The 16,854-nt window shown below is 38.9% G+C and overlaps 1 protein-coding gene across 2 annotated transcripts in view; it reads left to right on the plus strand.

The window, feature by feature from the left end:
* Window positions 1–4,424: 4,424 nt before the first annotated feature.
* LOC129556406 (ADP-ribose glycohydrolase MACROD2-like) overlaps window positions 4,425–16,854 on the plus strand; it is a 1,168,845-nt gene continuing 1,156,415 nt past the window's right edge. Inside the window, exons 1-2 of one of the 2 annotated variants that reach the window (XR_016039216.1) lie at window positions 4,425–4,574; window positions 10,677–10,999. The gene's annotated coding sequence lies outside the window, so the exon portion shown is untranslated. Of the gene's footprint in view, window positions 4,575–10,676; window positions 11,000–16,854 lie in introns of those variants that run through there. The other variant, XM_088844309.1, reaches the window with a different exon arrangement.

A 16,854-nucleotide genomic window follows, 5' to 3' on the forward strand; every position in this document is an offset into this window, starting at 1 on the left:
GAGCTATGACCACCAGGTACTTTTAGGAAAACTTTGTGGGCAGAATATGTATTTGTAGAAGAGAGCTATCTTTATGAAACAATTTCCCCCATGATTATAAAAACAGTACAGGTTCAATATGAAAACTATAGAAAGCACTGAAGACTGTAACAATCATTTATATCTTTCTGTTGAGAAATAATCAAAGTTACTGTATTGACATTTCCATTTACCGTGTGTGTGTGTGTGTGTGTGTGAGTGGTGTGTGTGTGCGTGCACCTAAAGATATTACACACTTGTTACGGTACTAACTGTACAAGTTTGTGTGCCTTTCTTAACATTGTTTCATTAACATTTCCCAACGTCATTAAGATTTCATCATACATTTTGTTGTAATGGTTGCTTAAGATTTTATTACATGAAAGTCTTCATAAGATTCCTCTACAGGCAGCTACAAATTTATATAAATATTCCTTTACTATAAACTGTTTGAATTACATCATTTTTTGTTTTGTTCTAACACTGGCAAGTATCTTCATAATAAATTGTCATCTGAATCTCTGATTATTTCTTCAGAAAAGATTGTTATTAGTGTCCTTAAGTCCTCTTATATGAATATTTTTATTCTCAATACATATTGTCATAAAGAACCTCTTGTTGAAGGTGAAAGAGGAGAGTTAAAAAGCTGGCTTAAAACTCAACATACAAAAAACTAAGATCATGGCATCTGGTCCGTCACTCCGTGGCAGAGCGACATGGAAGAAGTGGAAACAGTGACAGACTTTATTTTGGGGGCTCCAAAATCATTGCAGACAGTGACTGCAGCCATGAAATTAAGAGACACTTGCTTCTTGGAAGGACAGCTATGACAAACCTAGACAGCATATTAAAAAGCAAAGGTCCATATAGTCAAAGCCAAGGTTTTTCCCGTAGTCACATACGGATGTGAAACTTGGACCAGAAAGAAGGCTGAGTGCCAAAGAATTGATGCTTTCAAATTGTAGTGCTGGGGAAAAAACTCTTGAGAGCTCCTTGGACTGCAGAGAGATCAAACAGGTCAATCCTAAAGGAAATCAACCCTGAATATTCATTGGAAGGACTGAAGCTGAAGCTGAAGCTCCAGTACTTTGTGAAAAGCTGATTCATTGGAAAATATGCTGGTGCTGGGAAAGATGGAGGGCAGGAGGAGAAGGGGGTGACAGAGGGTGAGATGGTTGGATGGCATCGCCGACACAAAGGACATGAGTGTTTGGGCAAACTCAGGGAGACAGTTAAGGACAGGGAGGCCTGGTGTGCTACAGGCCATGGAGTTGCAAAGGGTCAGACATGCCTGAGCGACCGAACAGCAGCAAGGTTGTCCCGGTACACCTCTGCTCCTGTGCTTATTCTGTGGGCTCTAAGTATTGCTATCATTATTCCAATGATTATTTAGCAATTCCCTTTGCCTGTAGTAACATGTAACCTCACTTTTCAGCTCCAAGAGATCAAGCTGCAAACATATTTTCCATCACTGAGGCTCTTTCACCATCTCACTGCATCCCTTCCTTCTTTAATTTAGCATTTTTCCTTTAAAAAGTAGAAGTGGGATATTTATTTGTCATGTTTGTGTTTATCACTTTCTTAACTACTTCTTTTTATTTCTTGGCCTAATATCTACACAGACTTTAAGATGCAAGCACTCGAACCTTCATAGACTCCACAGAGATAAGCAGTGAATGAATGAATTAATGAAAAAACAAATGAACGAATGAATGACATAAAATGGAATGACACTTCAGTATCAGGTGGCTCGGGCTAGCATTTGCTGTGGCCTTATTATGTCTATAGAATTTGCAAATTACTTCATAAAAGTGCTTTACAGGTTTTGGCATTTTAACGATGTTTACAGTGTTTTGAAAGAGACAGAGATTCTAGTCTTGTGGCAGCTTGCCAGAACAGGGAGAAATTGTGCACACAATTATGCTATTAAGTTATTAAAGGTGGTAAGAAATTTACACAAACCAGATCTTGAATTGTTTTAAACTCTGTACCATTGAAAAGGCTAGCAAAGGACAAATCATGCCCTTTAACTCCTTATTCATTTTAAATTCACCTTTATTTCCCACTTGCCCACATTATTGCCTTGTTAAGTAAACAAGAATTATGAATTTTCTTATCAGATAATAGCATAAGATTAATGTTCACAGGTAGAAGGTCTTATGATTAAAGTTTACAACATCAGGGGAGAAGTAATCAGTATATCCAAGTGCATGGGAGTTGGGGAAAAAAGTTGTTTCATTTCTAGAATCATCATTTTTGTCATGGGATCTAATACTGTAGTAGATAATTTATGTGAAAGCTTCTTGAAAGTGGTAAAGCACTATATAAATGTAAAGGATTAGTATTAGTAGTGTGGTAAATCATTTTTCTGAAGGTTGGTATAGGCCATTTATATTTTTTAAGTAGATGAATAGAAGGAAAATATGTTTTTCTCCAAGAATGGCTGATTTCTCCCTCTAGAGTCGCTGAAACACTTCTCCTGGTTTGATTTGATTAATCCCTGTGCCATCCTGGTGAGAGAGATTGGAGGCTCACATTGCATTTTTATGGGTCTTGCCTACATTAAGTTTCAGATATATAGATATCATTTCTCACAAGTGTTGCTCACTAGTCTTTCTCTTAATTATTCCTTTTATCACTGAATTTCAGAGAGACACACAGGAGAAACCCTAGCAGGGAGCCCACTGCAGAGGTGATTCTTGGAAGCTGGTGATAGGGCCTCTGAAGACTTTACTGATCCTTTTAGGGGAAATAGGTGGGTGAGAAGTTCTCAGAAAGCTCAATGAGGGGGCAGGGCCCCTGGAATAACTGACTACTCAAACTTTCCCTCTGCAGTTTTCACTGAGTGTTTATATGCTTTGCTTTTATATGAGAAAACTAATTATGGAACATTCCAGCACTCTCCATAAAAGGTGAACTTGGGGAGTTTATCAGGTCCTAAGGAATCATAAGAAAAGGATCAGTCCAAGAGTTGGAGCTGAAAAGAGTCAGGGGACTTGGTGTCTGCCAGCTGGAAAAAAGTTCAAGAAGCTGAGCGCCCTAGAAAATGAACTTTAAGCCATCTTGAAGTCCTGGCTTGTGTTTTGAGTTTCCACTCCTGGTGATGTCTGTAGATATTTACTTGGCTTTCCGAGGGACCCTTTGTTCTGAGCATCCAAGGGGCATCACTGGTTTCCCCACCAGTGTCCACACAGAGTGGCAGATGAGAGGGTAGGTAGTGTGATTTCAATAATCATGTACATGCAGGAACTCAGATGCAGAAAGATTGCTCAGGAAGACAAATGATAGTCCTATGATACAAGCTTCTATTTCATTGTTTTGTCTACAATTTTTTTTTAACTTGGTCAAGTGATATTTGAGAGATGTATACAAAAAAAAAAAAAAAGCAACTTAAAAAAAGAAGTCAGTGCCTTCCAGGCAATATGTGTTTTCCCTTAACTGTTTCAGGCATCATCAGGATCTGTTGGGACCAACAGTGGCGTCTGGGGTCACCGGTTCATAAATTCTCTGAACTCCCTCCCCTTTCTGGCTGAGTCTGGGCTAGCTCTCCCCAAGGGTCTGCAGCCTTCTCAACTGAGTCTGTTTTTCCCTTCCACATACTGTGTACCCCAGGCCTTGGAGGAAAAGAAGGTGACCTATTTGCTCCTAAAGAACACTTTCAGACCATTGTTCCCCCCTCTGCTAAAACAGGAAGCCAGCTCTTCTGAAATATCTGTTTATGTGTCCTCAGCTTCTACCATCAAAAGTTAATTACTTCCCTCCTGTTACTCACTCTCAGCTCTAAGAAATTTTGGCACGCGTTTTTTGTTTGTTTTCATTTTCTCTACAACTACTCTCTCAGTTCTTGGTGGCTTCAATAAGAATGGAAGGTTCCTCCATCACCTGAGCCCATAAGTTCCTTGACTTCTCTCCTTCAGGATTTTCTCACCCAGCCTTAGCCACTCGCTGTGAGATCACAATCAACAGCCACACCAGCTCCATAACATTAGTTTCAGGCCCCGCACTCTCTGACTCCCACCCATGTCTTTGCAGTGCATTTCTTGAATCCAACAAGAAGCCATGAAACTTACACGGGGCTCTGTATTTGAGCCCACCACTTGTCACCGTCCGTGTTCTCACTTCTCCAGCATGGAGCTCACAGGCCATCTCGATGGCCTTTCCAAAGTACACACCCTCAGCTCTCTCGGCTCCCTCTATCAAAATCACCTAGAAAAAACCCCACTACTGATTAATTCCTACGTCCTGCCTCCTCTGCATCTGTTCCCAGGCAGCTGAACCTGGCTGGGGAAAAACACACAACCACTCTCTCTGGTCTCAAGTGGGCCCTCAGCCTGCTGGAGAGTCTCTCCACATTTTTCCAGTGAAGTTTCTCCCCCATCACCAAGACAACCACTTTACAACTTCTTCAAATATTATACTCAACCCCAATTGACTCATTCTCTGCTGTTTCCTGAGAAAATAGAAGCCATGAAAAGAGAACTTCATCTTCAAACAGCTGAACCTCCTTGCGTCCTTACCTGTATGCTCTCCCTGGATCCAGGACCCTCTGCCACTTGGTGAGTTTGCTTCTCCACCATTCATTTTGTCTCTTCTCCTGACTCCAATATCTCCCATCTTCAAAACAAAACAAACAAAATAAAAGATCCTTCATCCCCATGTCCCCCTTCAACTACTGTTCCAGGCCCTTAGAGCAGAATTTCTCAGATGAGCTGTTTCTGTTATCTCTCTACTTCTCCACAACCATTTGCTTGAACTCACTAGTCCTCTGTAAACCATGCTTGTTAAGGTCACTGTTGACTTGCATCTTGTGAAATCTAACCTTCTCTTAGTACACATTGCAGCAGCCTTTGACATAGTGTTCACCTTCCTTGATGAAACAACTTGTTCCTTGTACTTGGTCATCTCTCTCATTTTTCTTATTTCACTAGCTATTTATTCTTATTTTCTTTTTCTGGCTCCTCTTAAACATTCAGGTTCTCTAGGGTTTGGTTCTAGGCCCCCTTTTCCTCTCTGTCCCTACTTATTCCCCGAGGGAGATTAACCAGACCCATAGCTCTAAATATGATTTATATTCTCAAGAATTCAGGCCCTAATTCTGCCCCGTGCTCGATACTCATGCACTTAGCTGTTTATTCAGTATTTCTAATAGGCATTATAAACATAACATGTCCAAAAAGAACTACGGATTTGACCCAAAACTCAATATTCCCAACACTTGCATCTTAAAAACTGGTTCAGGACACACACACTCAAAAACCTTCTTGGATTTATCCTTGAGCCTTATTTTCTCTCTCTCTTCCTCGTCCTCCTTCCATTTCCTGTTCCCTCCATCAAATCTGGCTGACTTTACCTTCAAATACTGAGTTCCAAAAAGCTCCTTTGGGTTTTCTGTAACATATGGCAAAACCTGAATGGACTTTTTGACCAACCCAGTATATCATTTTTTTTTAACTGTTTTTTTGTCTTTATTTTCAACTAGTATGTAAGCTCTGTGAGAGAAAGTATTTTGTATTATTTGCTACTGTTTCTCCAAACAGAACAGAAATTGACAAGCTGTGACCCATTGACCAAATCTAGCTCTTCACTAAATACTTTTCACATTTTTATATAGTGAAAAGCATTTTTTTAATAAAACTTTGTGACACGTGGAAATTATATGAAATTAGAATTTTAGTGTCCATAAAGTTTTACTGGAACAGAGCCATGCTCATTCATTTACATTTTGTCTGTAACTATTTTCTCATTATAGTGGCTGAGTTGAGTAGCTGTTGCAAGGAGTCTTATGGCCCACAAAGCTGAGAGTATTTACTATCTGATCATTTACAGAAAACATTTGCTGACCTCTGTCTGAGACTACCATTCTCTCAAGACATAAATTTATTGTTCCTATGAGTTCCAATAAAAATCTCAGAACTGAGTTTTATTTTCCTGAATCACACAACTATTCCTGGACCAACTTTGGAACAAGGGATTAAGTTAAGTGTTAGTCGCTCAGTCGTGTCTGACTCTTTGTGACTCCATGGACTGTAGCTCACCAGGCTCCTCTGTCCAGGCAAGAATACAGGAGTAGGTAGTCATTCCCTTCTCCAGATCTTCCCAGCTCAGGGATTGAACTCCAGTCTCCTGTATTGCAGGCAGATTCTTTACCATCTGAACCACCAGGGAAGCCTTGAACAAAGGCTTGGACCATAATTAATTGGATGATCTTGAGTCGCATGTCCATTTCTGTAGCTGGTGAATGGGGAAGGTTTAACTTCTCCTGAATCATATGAACTGAACATGGAAGGGAGACTGTGGCCCCCAAAACGCTGAAGTTGACTTCTACACGGACCCTCTTTTTAAAAGATGTGGCATCCAAAACCGTGGTTCGGTCCTCCTATGAATCACAGCTTTTGGCTGATAAATCACACTCATTTTACTAGGGGATAATTCTTAATACCTCAGACTTCTGAGTCTTGAATGGGATCTCTGCTTTTTAAGAATCCATGGACTTCCAGCATACATAATGATTGCCTTCTGAAGCTGGGTGTGCTGGGACAGGACATAGTCCAGAAAGTATGGAAAGAATGATACTGTCTGGGTCATTGTCCTCCGAGCAGTCCCGCGGATGCTCTGGAGCCACCTCACAGAGGTCCTGGGCCGAAGCCAGGCTGCTGGTGCCCCTTGCACAGCCGGCCTTACTGGCAATGGCACAGTAAGCTCCTGTGAGTGCTGTGCCTCAGTCCAGCCCCCTTTCCTCACTGTGAGGGTTAAGGACCACCCAGTCAGAGTGGGAGGTTACCTGCTGCCAGGCCTTCCTAATTTACCAGGCACACCATGGCCTTTCAAGAGTTTAAAATCTATGAGAAGCTGAGAGGACTGATTTATGACCAAACTGTGTCTGTATCCTCCCTCCACAAAGGGATGCCATTGATGCTCATTAAAAATAAATACTCTTACATGGTCAGATTTATGTTTTAGGAAGTTCATTGATGGCAGTTTGGAGGCTAGATCATAGTGAGGGAAAACATCATGGGTGAACAGGAATGACAGAACAAAGTGTAGGCACTAGGGTTTCTTCCAACTCAAGTAACTTCTTAGTTTCCATCCTTGAAGTCCTGAAGAAAGCCTTGAATCAATGTAAGGTTTTTACATCACACTGTCACAATGCAGGTGTTTCTGAGAGCCAAAGTGAAGATAGAGAAGATTTTAGAAATTATGGCACTAGATCTGCAGAATGGAAGCTGTTTATTCCTTATTGATTATTTTGAGAATCGGACTTCAACACTCTTGTGATTCATTCTTTACACGGCAGCAAAGATTTAATATTTTGAGCTGCTCTTTGTTAGCATCTTCTCCTTTTCACAGCAACACTTTATTCACAATTCTGATGTTCCTTTTCTGCTCATATTCTCTCATTGAGAGTTCTTGATAGAGAACACATTTTTTTTCTGCAGTAGAAATTATACTTTATATGTGACTAACCAAAGCTGACTATCCAAGGGTGACAACAAAGCTTTTGCATTGTGTTGGCCAAAAAAATTACTGAACTGTTACCTGTAGATGCAAAATCATGTTGTTTCTGTTGTCCCATTCAGTTGTGGCATAACCTGGACCTTTGCTCACCCTGAAATCTCATATTATTTGCTTTTTCTGGAGGGAAGTCCAGCTCACATAGAGTACCCCATAGGCTGTGATTATGTTCTCACTTAAAAAATGCTGTTAATTTAAAACAATTTCCTTTTTAAATGGCCTTCAGTTCAATTAGCAGACTTTCTCGTGAGTTTCCAACAAAGGTCACAAACAGTGGTCATATAGAGTGAATGATGCTTCTTGAGAGTATAGTAACTGTGCTTTTGCAAACACTGATCAGTTTAAGGACTAGGCCTTTGGGCATTTGTACAATAAAAGTTTGGTCTATAACAGATTTCATTTTAATTGTGTTCGTCCATGGTGCTCTCTCTCTCCCCGCCTACACACACACACACACACACACACACACACAAAATTCTATGGAAGCAAGGAGGATTAATACTTTTGGGAGAACTGGGCATCTTAACCACCAGATATGGGGAAAAATAAATAAGAAACGGTAGCTATCTTCAGCAATTTGGAGATGTAATATACAAAAAAGGATAGTTGGCAAGTAGACTTGCTCAGAGGTAGATGAACTGGAAGAAGAGCCCACAAATTACAAAGAAGCTGATCAATTTTGGCTCAGTTCCACAACCAACAATGGGGTGAACCACTATCAGGAATTAGTAAAATCCTTGTCTTTTCAAGGCCTTAAAAGCGGAGATACCCTTGGCCATCTGTTAGAGATGCTGTTGCAGAGATTCTTAGGATTGTGCACTGGACAAAAGCATTGTTAAATGAGGAATGAGGGGAAGGGTCTCTTGCTTCCTTTGAGCATATTTTCCATGTGGAAGCTTTGTGTTGTTGTTGTCTCCATTGTCTTTAATAACATGTTGATATGATTGTTAAAACTCTAATAAAAATGAGTAGAAGAAGCAGATTGAAATCAAGACTGAAACATATAAAGAAAACAAGGAAAGCGTGATTCTGTTTTTTGTGGTCAAGTTGTCATCAACCAGTGATTTGAGTCTCTACTTCTCCCACTAGGTTCCTCTGATACTGGACCCATCTTTGCCTCTGTAAGAAGGCTCTTAGAAATCCAAGATATCTTCCAGTTCCAAACCCCTAGACATAAGTCAGAGTTAATTCAGGGAAGTAAAACCATCATGGCTGTTATGGGATGGGGAACTGTTCCTGTTGTTTAGTCACTAAGTCGTGTCTGACTTTGTGACCCCATGCCAGGCTCTTCTGTCCATGGGATTCTCCAGCCAAGAATACTGGAGTGTGTTGCCATTTCCTTCTCCAGGGGATCTTCCTGTTCCAGGGGTTGAACCTGCATTTCCTCTCTCCTGCTTTGGCAGGCAGGTTCTTCACCATTGAACCTCCAGGGAAGCCCAATGATAGGACTAGGGTCTTACAAACTTGTGGGAAAAGCTGGGAGATAGGGTCTTACAGTGTCGGAGGACCCAAGAAAAGTCATTAACCAGACCTCCTAAAGCAGTGGTGTGGGTAGATTCATCAGATTTTTCATGAAACTAAAGGAAGCTGGTGCAGCCAAGGGGAGCTCGTGCTTATGGGGGGCTGTCTGCCTCTGTGTTGAGGCTTGGGCCTGGCATCACTGCTGACTTGGGCCCCTGTAGTGAGGAGGAGCTATAAACAGCAGGGGACAGTGGGAGTCAGTTGAAGTCTGCTGACACGTTTGTGTTTGTCTCTTTCCCCACTTCACTACGATGACTTACCGACAATAATGGCAGCCACTCTACACCCACCCACCAAGCCACGTGCGTCTCTGGGTAGGCCAAGTCTCACCCAGAATCATTCAAAGGGGATTCTGTGAAATGTAGGTTCAGTTTAGCCAAGTTGACACATGCCATATTTTCTTCTTAACTAAAAGCAGTCACTCTATATTTTCTCCTTTAACTCAAGGACTACTCAACAGTGCCATTAATTTTCAGCAAATTTAATTCAGCCTAAAAGTAAATCATGCTTTTCCCTTTGAAGGTTACCTATTTGCTACAAATTGCCGCTGGCAAATCCACCTTTTAGCAATGAGAAGTTTGTACTCTTGTCTTCTTTCTCCCCCTTTGTCTTTTAATAGGGATTACAGTCAGTTTTTTTATTCCTCCATGTCAGCAAGGAAGTATTCTTCATTGAATTTTCTTAGAAAATTTCCAAATGGTAGATGTTCAGTATTAGAGCAACAGTATGTAGCAAAATAAAACGCTGCCTTTAATAAGGGCACCTGTGCTAGGAAAGAGTTTCTCTGGTGTTTCTGTTAAAGGAAATCATATATCATGAGTAGCTAGAGAAAAAACACCACTGCATATTTATAGGAGTCAGAGCAGCAGAAACTACTAAATTTATTCCATATTCGTCCTTTGATTGTTCAAGCACAGACCACAGATTTATGGAATCACACATATTCTTTCTTTTGAGTTTCTCTATCTGAATCTCAATCTGAAGTGGAATTGTGAAAGCAAAAGCAATTAAGTTCAAATCAGTGAATTATGCCTTTGCTTGTCATTCCATAAGCGGTTTAGATTGAATTTGAGGACCACGTCATGTGTCTTTTTACAGGGATAATGTTTGCACATTTTCTTTCTCTTTTACAAGTCCCATAGCAACCTGAGAATTTGAATATACATTAAAAAAAACCTTAGAAATTCCTGTTCATTGTGAGTATAAATTAAAATGAGAACGTTTTGAGTATGAGAATGAGAACATTTTAATTATTTCTCAAGATTTTGAGAGAAATAACTTATTTCTCAATTAGGAGAAAGAATTCCTGAGGTACTTTTAAATAGATGTGAAGACTGAGGAAGCTGGCTGAAACATTCCAGAATAGCTCAACATCCAGGAGAGACAAGGGAGACTGTTCTACCGTTCCCAGTTGTTCATCCTTCCTTTCCTTGTAAGAGGATTGTATCCCCTTCCCCATTGTGACGTGATTTGCTTTGCTACTGTGCAAACATGCAGAAGACAGGTTTAGCCACATGACTTACTTTGGTCAATGGGATATGAATAACCGTAATCAACATGGCAACCACGGAGAAGGTTTATGAAACATCACAAGTTTTCAACTTCCGTCTTATGCTTTCTTTTAGCCATGAGAGCTTCGTGCCTGTTCTGGTGGAAAATACATACAGAAGAACCACAGCCAATTCACAGCATATAAGTAGAGCGAAAGATGTGTTTTTGTTTTTTTGTTTTCTTCAAGTCACTGAAATTTGGAACCTGTTTGTTACCACAGCAAAATTTAAATACTCTGGAAACCATAAAGAAACTATATCAAACTGCTAACAATGGATATTTTGGTACTATTGTGATTATAGGTTATTATGCCTTTCTTCCCGCTTTTTTAAATTTTCCATGTTATCTCTATCATGTATTTTTTTAATAAACAGAAAAAAAGGAAATTCTTTTTCTTTTAAACATTCTTTTTGGTTCTTTGTAACAACAGGCATTTGAATTAAATTGGAAACAAAAATAAATTTCAACCAAGGGTGTTTGCTATGTTTAGGACAAATTAATACTATATCTTAAAAAATATCATAAAGACAAATATCATGTGTTAACACATATATGTGGAATCTAGAAAAATGGTAAAGATGATTTTATTCACAAGGCAGAAATTGAGATACAGGCATAGAGAATAAACATGGATGCCAAGGAGGGAAGGAGTTGTGCGAAGAATTGGGAGATTGGAGTACACATATATACACTCAGTTCAGTTCAGTTCAGTTCAGTTGTTCAGTCGTGTCCAACTCTTTGTGACCCCATGAATCACAGCATGCCAGGCCTCCCTGTCCATCACCAACTCCCGGAGTTCACTCAAACTCATCTCCATCGAGTCGGTGATGCCATCCAGCCATCTCATTCTCTGTTGTCCCCTCCTTCTCCAGCCCCCAATCCTTCCCAGCATCAGACTCTTTTCCAGTGAGTCAACTCGTCGCATGAGGTGGCCAAAGTTTTGGAGTTGCAAGTTTAGCATCAGTCCATCCAATGAACACCCAGGATTGATCTCCTTTAGAATGGACTGGTTGGATCTCCTTGCAGTCAAAGGGACTCACAAGAATCTTCTCCAACACCACAGTTCAAAAGCATCAATTCTTTGGTGATCAGCTTTCTTCACAGTCTAACTCTCACATCCATACATGACCACGGGAAAAACCATAGCCTTGACTAGACGGACCTTTGTTGGCAAAGTAATGTCTCTGCTTTTTAATATGCTATCTAGGTTGGTCATAACTTTCCTTCCAAGGAGTAAACATCTTTTAATTTCATGGCTGCAGTCAGCATCCGCAGTGATTTTGGAGCCCAAAAAATTAAAGTCTGACACTGTTTCCACTGTTTTCCTATCTATTTCCCATGAAGTGATGGGACCAGATGCCATGATCTTAGTTTTCTGAATGTTGAGCTTCAAGCCAACCTTTTCACTCTCTTCTTTCACTTTCATCAAGAGGCTTTTAGTTCCTCTTCACTTTCTGCCATAAGGGTGGTGTCATCTGCATATCTAAGGTTATTGATATTTCTCCCAGCAATCTTGATTCCAGCTTGTGCTTCTTCCAGCCCAGCGTTCCTCATGATGTACTCTGCATATAAGTTAAATAAACAGGGTGACAATATACAACCTTGAAGCACTCCTTTTACTATTTGGAACCAGTCTGTTCCATGTCCAGTTCTGACTGTTGCTTCCTGACCTGCATACAGGTTTCTCAAGAGGCAGGTCAGGTGGTCTGGTATTCCCATCCCTTTCAGAATGTTCCACAGTTTATTGGGATCCACACAGTCAAAGGCTTTGGCATAGTCAATGAAGCAGAAATAGATGTTTTTCTGGAACTCTCTTGCTTTCTCCATGATCCAGCGGATGTTGGCAATTTGATCTCTGGTGCCTCTGCCTTTTCTAAAACCTGCTTGAACATCTGGGAGTTCACGGTTCACTATGTTACATATTTATTTGGCTATTTATTTGTATTTATTAATATTTGAGTATTCTCTTATTTAATGATTTCCTAATATATATACATTATTGATACTATGTCTAAAATAGATAGTACGGCTCAAATTATTTAAATTATTTTATTTGAGCCTCTTCTTCCATATGGCATCTCTACCTGAAACCACATTCAGAGGATTTCCTGACTTTTCTTACCTTTAAATTTTGTAGCAGATATTAGTAATGCTGAAAATATGACATTGCACTTAGTTCATCTTTTATTTATTCATTCAACAACTATTTCTAAAGTGCTCACTAAGTATGAGGCTCTGTGGGAGCTGTCGGGGCTATAACAGTGGGCCCGACAGACTTGGGCTCTGCCTTATGGGAACTTATATTTGAGGAGGCAGGCATTCATCAAAACCCGTAAAAAGTGAACAACCAAGTTGTGAGTGTCCTAAAGGGGACAAGGATGACAGGACATGAGCACATAAAATGCAGAACTGATATGTCTTCAGGATATTGGATACCCATTAAAGGGACTGTCGTAGTAATGATTCTAGAGGGAGATAATGGATAACCTTAACTATTCAGAGTGTTAATTTTATTGTATTATGTTTGGATACCAACTAATCCAGTGATATTGATTTTGATTCACACTTTCTGCCTACATTTTAGCTTATTCACTAAAACTTGACTGTTTTCATGAGTGTTTAATTTTACATGGAGGAGGTGAAATCAGAGTAAAGTGATGAAGTCAAATTTTACTTTTGATTGACATACACTAGTTGTGTGACTTTGGGTAAGTTATTTAAACATTCTGATAGGCCTCAATTTCATCATCTGTAATATTGGTTTAATATTCTCAGCCTGTTCACAGTTATTGATAGGATTGATAGAAACATTTTGATGATATATAGCACATATCAGGCTTTTAAAATCTAACAGTGATGGGATTTTTCCTAGAGATATCTTTCTCCTAGTTTCCTCACTTATCAGTGGACATCAATGATGTAGCAGGTATTTGTAAAGAGTTGTTCTGACCTTTAGTAGTTTAATTGCAGGGAAAAACTATCATCTATCTTTCTATCATCTATCAGTGAAATACAGGCAGGCATTTCTGTATTCAGAACAAATATCTATTGGGTCTCCATTCAATTACAGAATTAAATTAATACTGACAGATTTATAGATGGCTCAAATGGACAGGAAAGCATTTGACTTCCAAAGATACGGCTGATGAGAGACAGAAGATTGACTTAACAAATGTTAAAACTTTTCCCAAAGCTCCTCTAACTAAAGACCACGGTATCGGGATGCTGCTGCTAAGTCACTTCAGTCGTGTCCGACTCTGTGCGACCCCATAGACAGCAGCCGACCAGGCTCCGCCGTCCCTGGGATTCTCCAGGCAAGAACACTGGAGTGGGTTGCCATTTCCTTCTCCAATGCGTGAAAGTGAAAAGAGAAAGTGAAGTGCATAAATTAATAGAACAACAGATAATTCAGAAATAAACTCAAGTTTACATGGAAATTTTGATTCCCTGGGTCAGGAAAGTCCTTTGGAGAAAGGCATGACAATCCACTCCAGTATTCTTGTCTGGAGAATCCCATGGACAGAGGAGCCTGGTGGGCTTTGGGTTATGTCACAAAGGGTCCGACATGACTGAAGCAACTGAGCATGCATGCATAACATGTAATGGAAGATATTTCAATTAATTTGAACAGGAATATCTTATTTAATAAATAGAGCTGACAAAATCAGCAACTTATTTGAAAGATAGCAAAGCTGTCCTGCTCCATTTCACAGATGGATCAACTTTATATGTAAATAGATTAAATATCTAAATGTAAAACATTAAAGTGAAAATTTGAATATTTATATAATTCTTGAGACAGAGGAGTACTTCTTAAGAAAGACAGTCTATAAATAAAAGGATAAGCTATTTAAAAATTTTAAATTGTAAAGAAGAATATAACAAAATTAAAAGAAAAGGAATAAAATGGGGAAAGTATTTGCTATGTATTTAATACAGAGTTAGTCCTTAGTGCAGAAAAAGCTATTCAAATTTCCATTTAAAAAATCAACAGAAAAATAAGCAAAGGACACAATACTGTATCAAAAATTGCCAAAAATATGCTTATTTTTCTATTGTTAGACAAATAAATACAATAATATAATTATATTTTATTTGTAAACTGCAAACAGTAAAACTGTGATTTCATCCTATGATGGGTAGAGTGTAGAGGTAGGGAAAGGGACATTGCCATACATTTTTTTTGAGGCCATATGCTGTGTTAAAAAATTTGCAAAACAATCAAATAATATTAATAAAATTCAACTATACAGGTCCCCAGTAAACACTCACATTTCAGAGAATTTATCCCACAAAATCAGGTTCCAATAACATTCGGATATATGTGCAAGAATGCCTCTTTTGGTATCTTCTATAATAGCATTGATCTGGAAATAATCTAAATATCCTTCAGTGATAAAGTGACTGAATCACTTACGGCACATCCATCCTATGGATTATGATAAAGCTTTTTAATGCAGTGTTTTAAATTGTATCTACTGAATTGGAAGGCTAGCTACTTAGAGGCAGGGCTGCATTACTGAGAACTGTGAGTGTATCAATTCATATTGGAAAAAAATAAGGCCCTACATATATGAATATATGTACTTATAAATCCATGACAAGGAGGAGAAGTGTGAGAAGATACACATAAAACAATGAACATCACTTATGTTTGGAGTCTGGCTCTGGAGGAGAGTTGATGGGGGAGATTAGTTTTTTCATTAAACATCTCATCTTGTTTTACATCTCATAATAAGCATATAATAATGACTTTGTAACTTAAAAATATAATAAAGATGGAAGTCAGATCATGTTCAATCCTCAGTTTACATTCAATAGCACAGGTCTGGAAGGAGTCATGCCAAATCACTAATTTTGGAACCTCTTAGGGAGAGAGATATTAGGGAAGGAAAGAAACAAGAGCATTAGTTTTGTCTTGTACGTATTTTTATCTCTATTAATATGTATATTTTTTGCAGTGACTACTAATTCATGTATTACTCTTGAGAGTTAAAAATAAATATATAACTTTACCTGTCTATACCCATGAAGTATAGTAGGGTCATTTTTTCTTCTTCCTATTGGTAGTCAACAGTTATTGGAACATTTATTAACAAGCATAACAGCTCTAATTTGGTTGAAAAGAATAACCATATATTAGCTGAAGATCCAATGCCTTGCAGAGATCTGTCATTCCATGAAAGTATCCACTTGCAGTGGTCCCAACTGGGAAATACAAAATGCAATCCTCATATTCTTGTGAAATTCAGCTATATTATCTTTTATTGCTCCTTTAAACCTTAACTCTAATCAAAGATCATTTAGAGGTTTTTTTAGCTGAACGTATGGCTAAAAGAGTGTCTTTATCACCACTGAAACAAAGGAAAGGTTTTAAAATAATGTAAAGTAATTAGCCTCCAATTAAAATAAATAAATTTAAAAAAAAGAGAGAAAAAAAATAAAATAAAGAAACAAAAGTTTCCATGTTGCAGAATAACCTTTTGGAGAATGAAAAATAAATAAATAAAAGTCAGTAACCACTTTAAACCTAAAAAAAACAAAAAAAGAAAAATGAGCAACTGATGATTGCCTTGGCAAATATAATTAAGAAAAATTAACAGCACTGATTGTACCAAGTTCTGGAAGTAAAATCTATCAAAGGCGGAAATACTGCTTCTTTGGGGCTAACACAGCATGTCAAGTCTGATTCTGTTTTTGTAATGAACTGTAATTCTTACATATAGAATAATATATGCTATATCTGTGGCCAAAAGCAAAGAGGCCTGCTTTCGCCTTCCTCTCTCCTAAGTTTTCTGGGACCTTGGATTAATTGTTTCAGCCCTACCTCCTCTGTCCCTGAGACCTACCAAGTTGATGGGCCACCCTTCTCAACTGCTCACTACCTTCTTTACTTCACAGTTTGCTAGTAACAATTGCTCATTTTTTCCAAGGGCATCGCTACACCTGGAAAAGCTTTGTAAACTCAGAGAGGGAACCCCCAGTGGCTACATTTCACAGACATTATGAGAGAGAAGTATCTGAGTTGTGGGAAGTTCTTGCCTTCAGGGATTTAAGACTTTTCTCTCAAATACGAACCACAAATAGTTGAAAAATTATGTAGCCATACAAAATAGCAGGACAAGTCACTTATGACAGAGGCACCCAAGACCAATTATCAGAGGAGTGATTTAGACAGTGTGTGCTGGGATTTTTAAAGAGAGTAAATCACCAAGGTTCAGTCTGTTGAGTTGGTGGTGCAAACTTGGAGAT

This window comes from Moschus berezovskii, chromosome 15 (assembly GCF_049115385.1).
Source record: "Moschus berezovskii isolate FMDL1 chromosome 15, NW_MosBer_1.0, whole genome shotgun sequence".
Taxonomy (NCBI): domain Eukaryota; kingdom Metazoa; phylum Chordata; class Mammalia; order Artiodactyla; family Moschidae; genus Moschus; species Moschus berezovskii.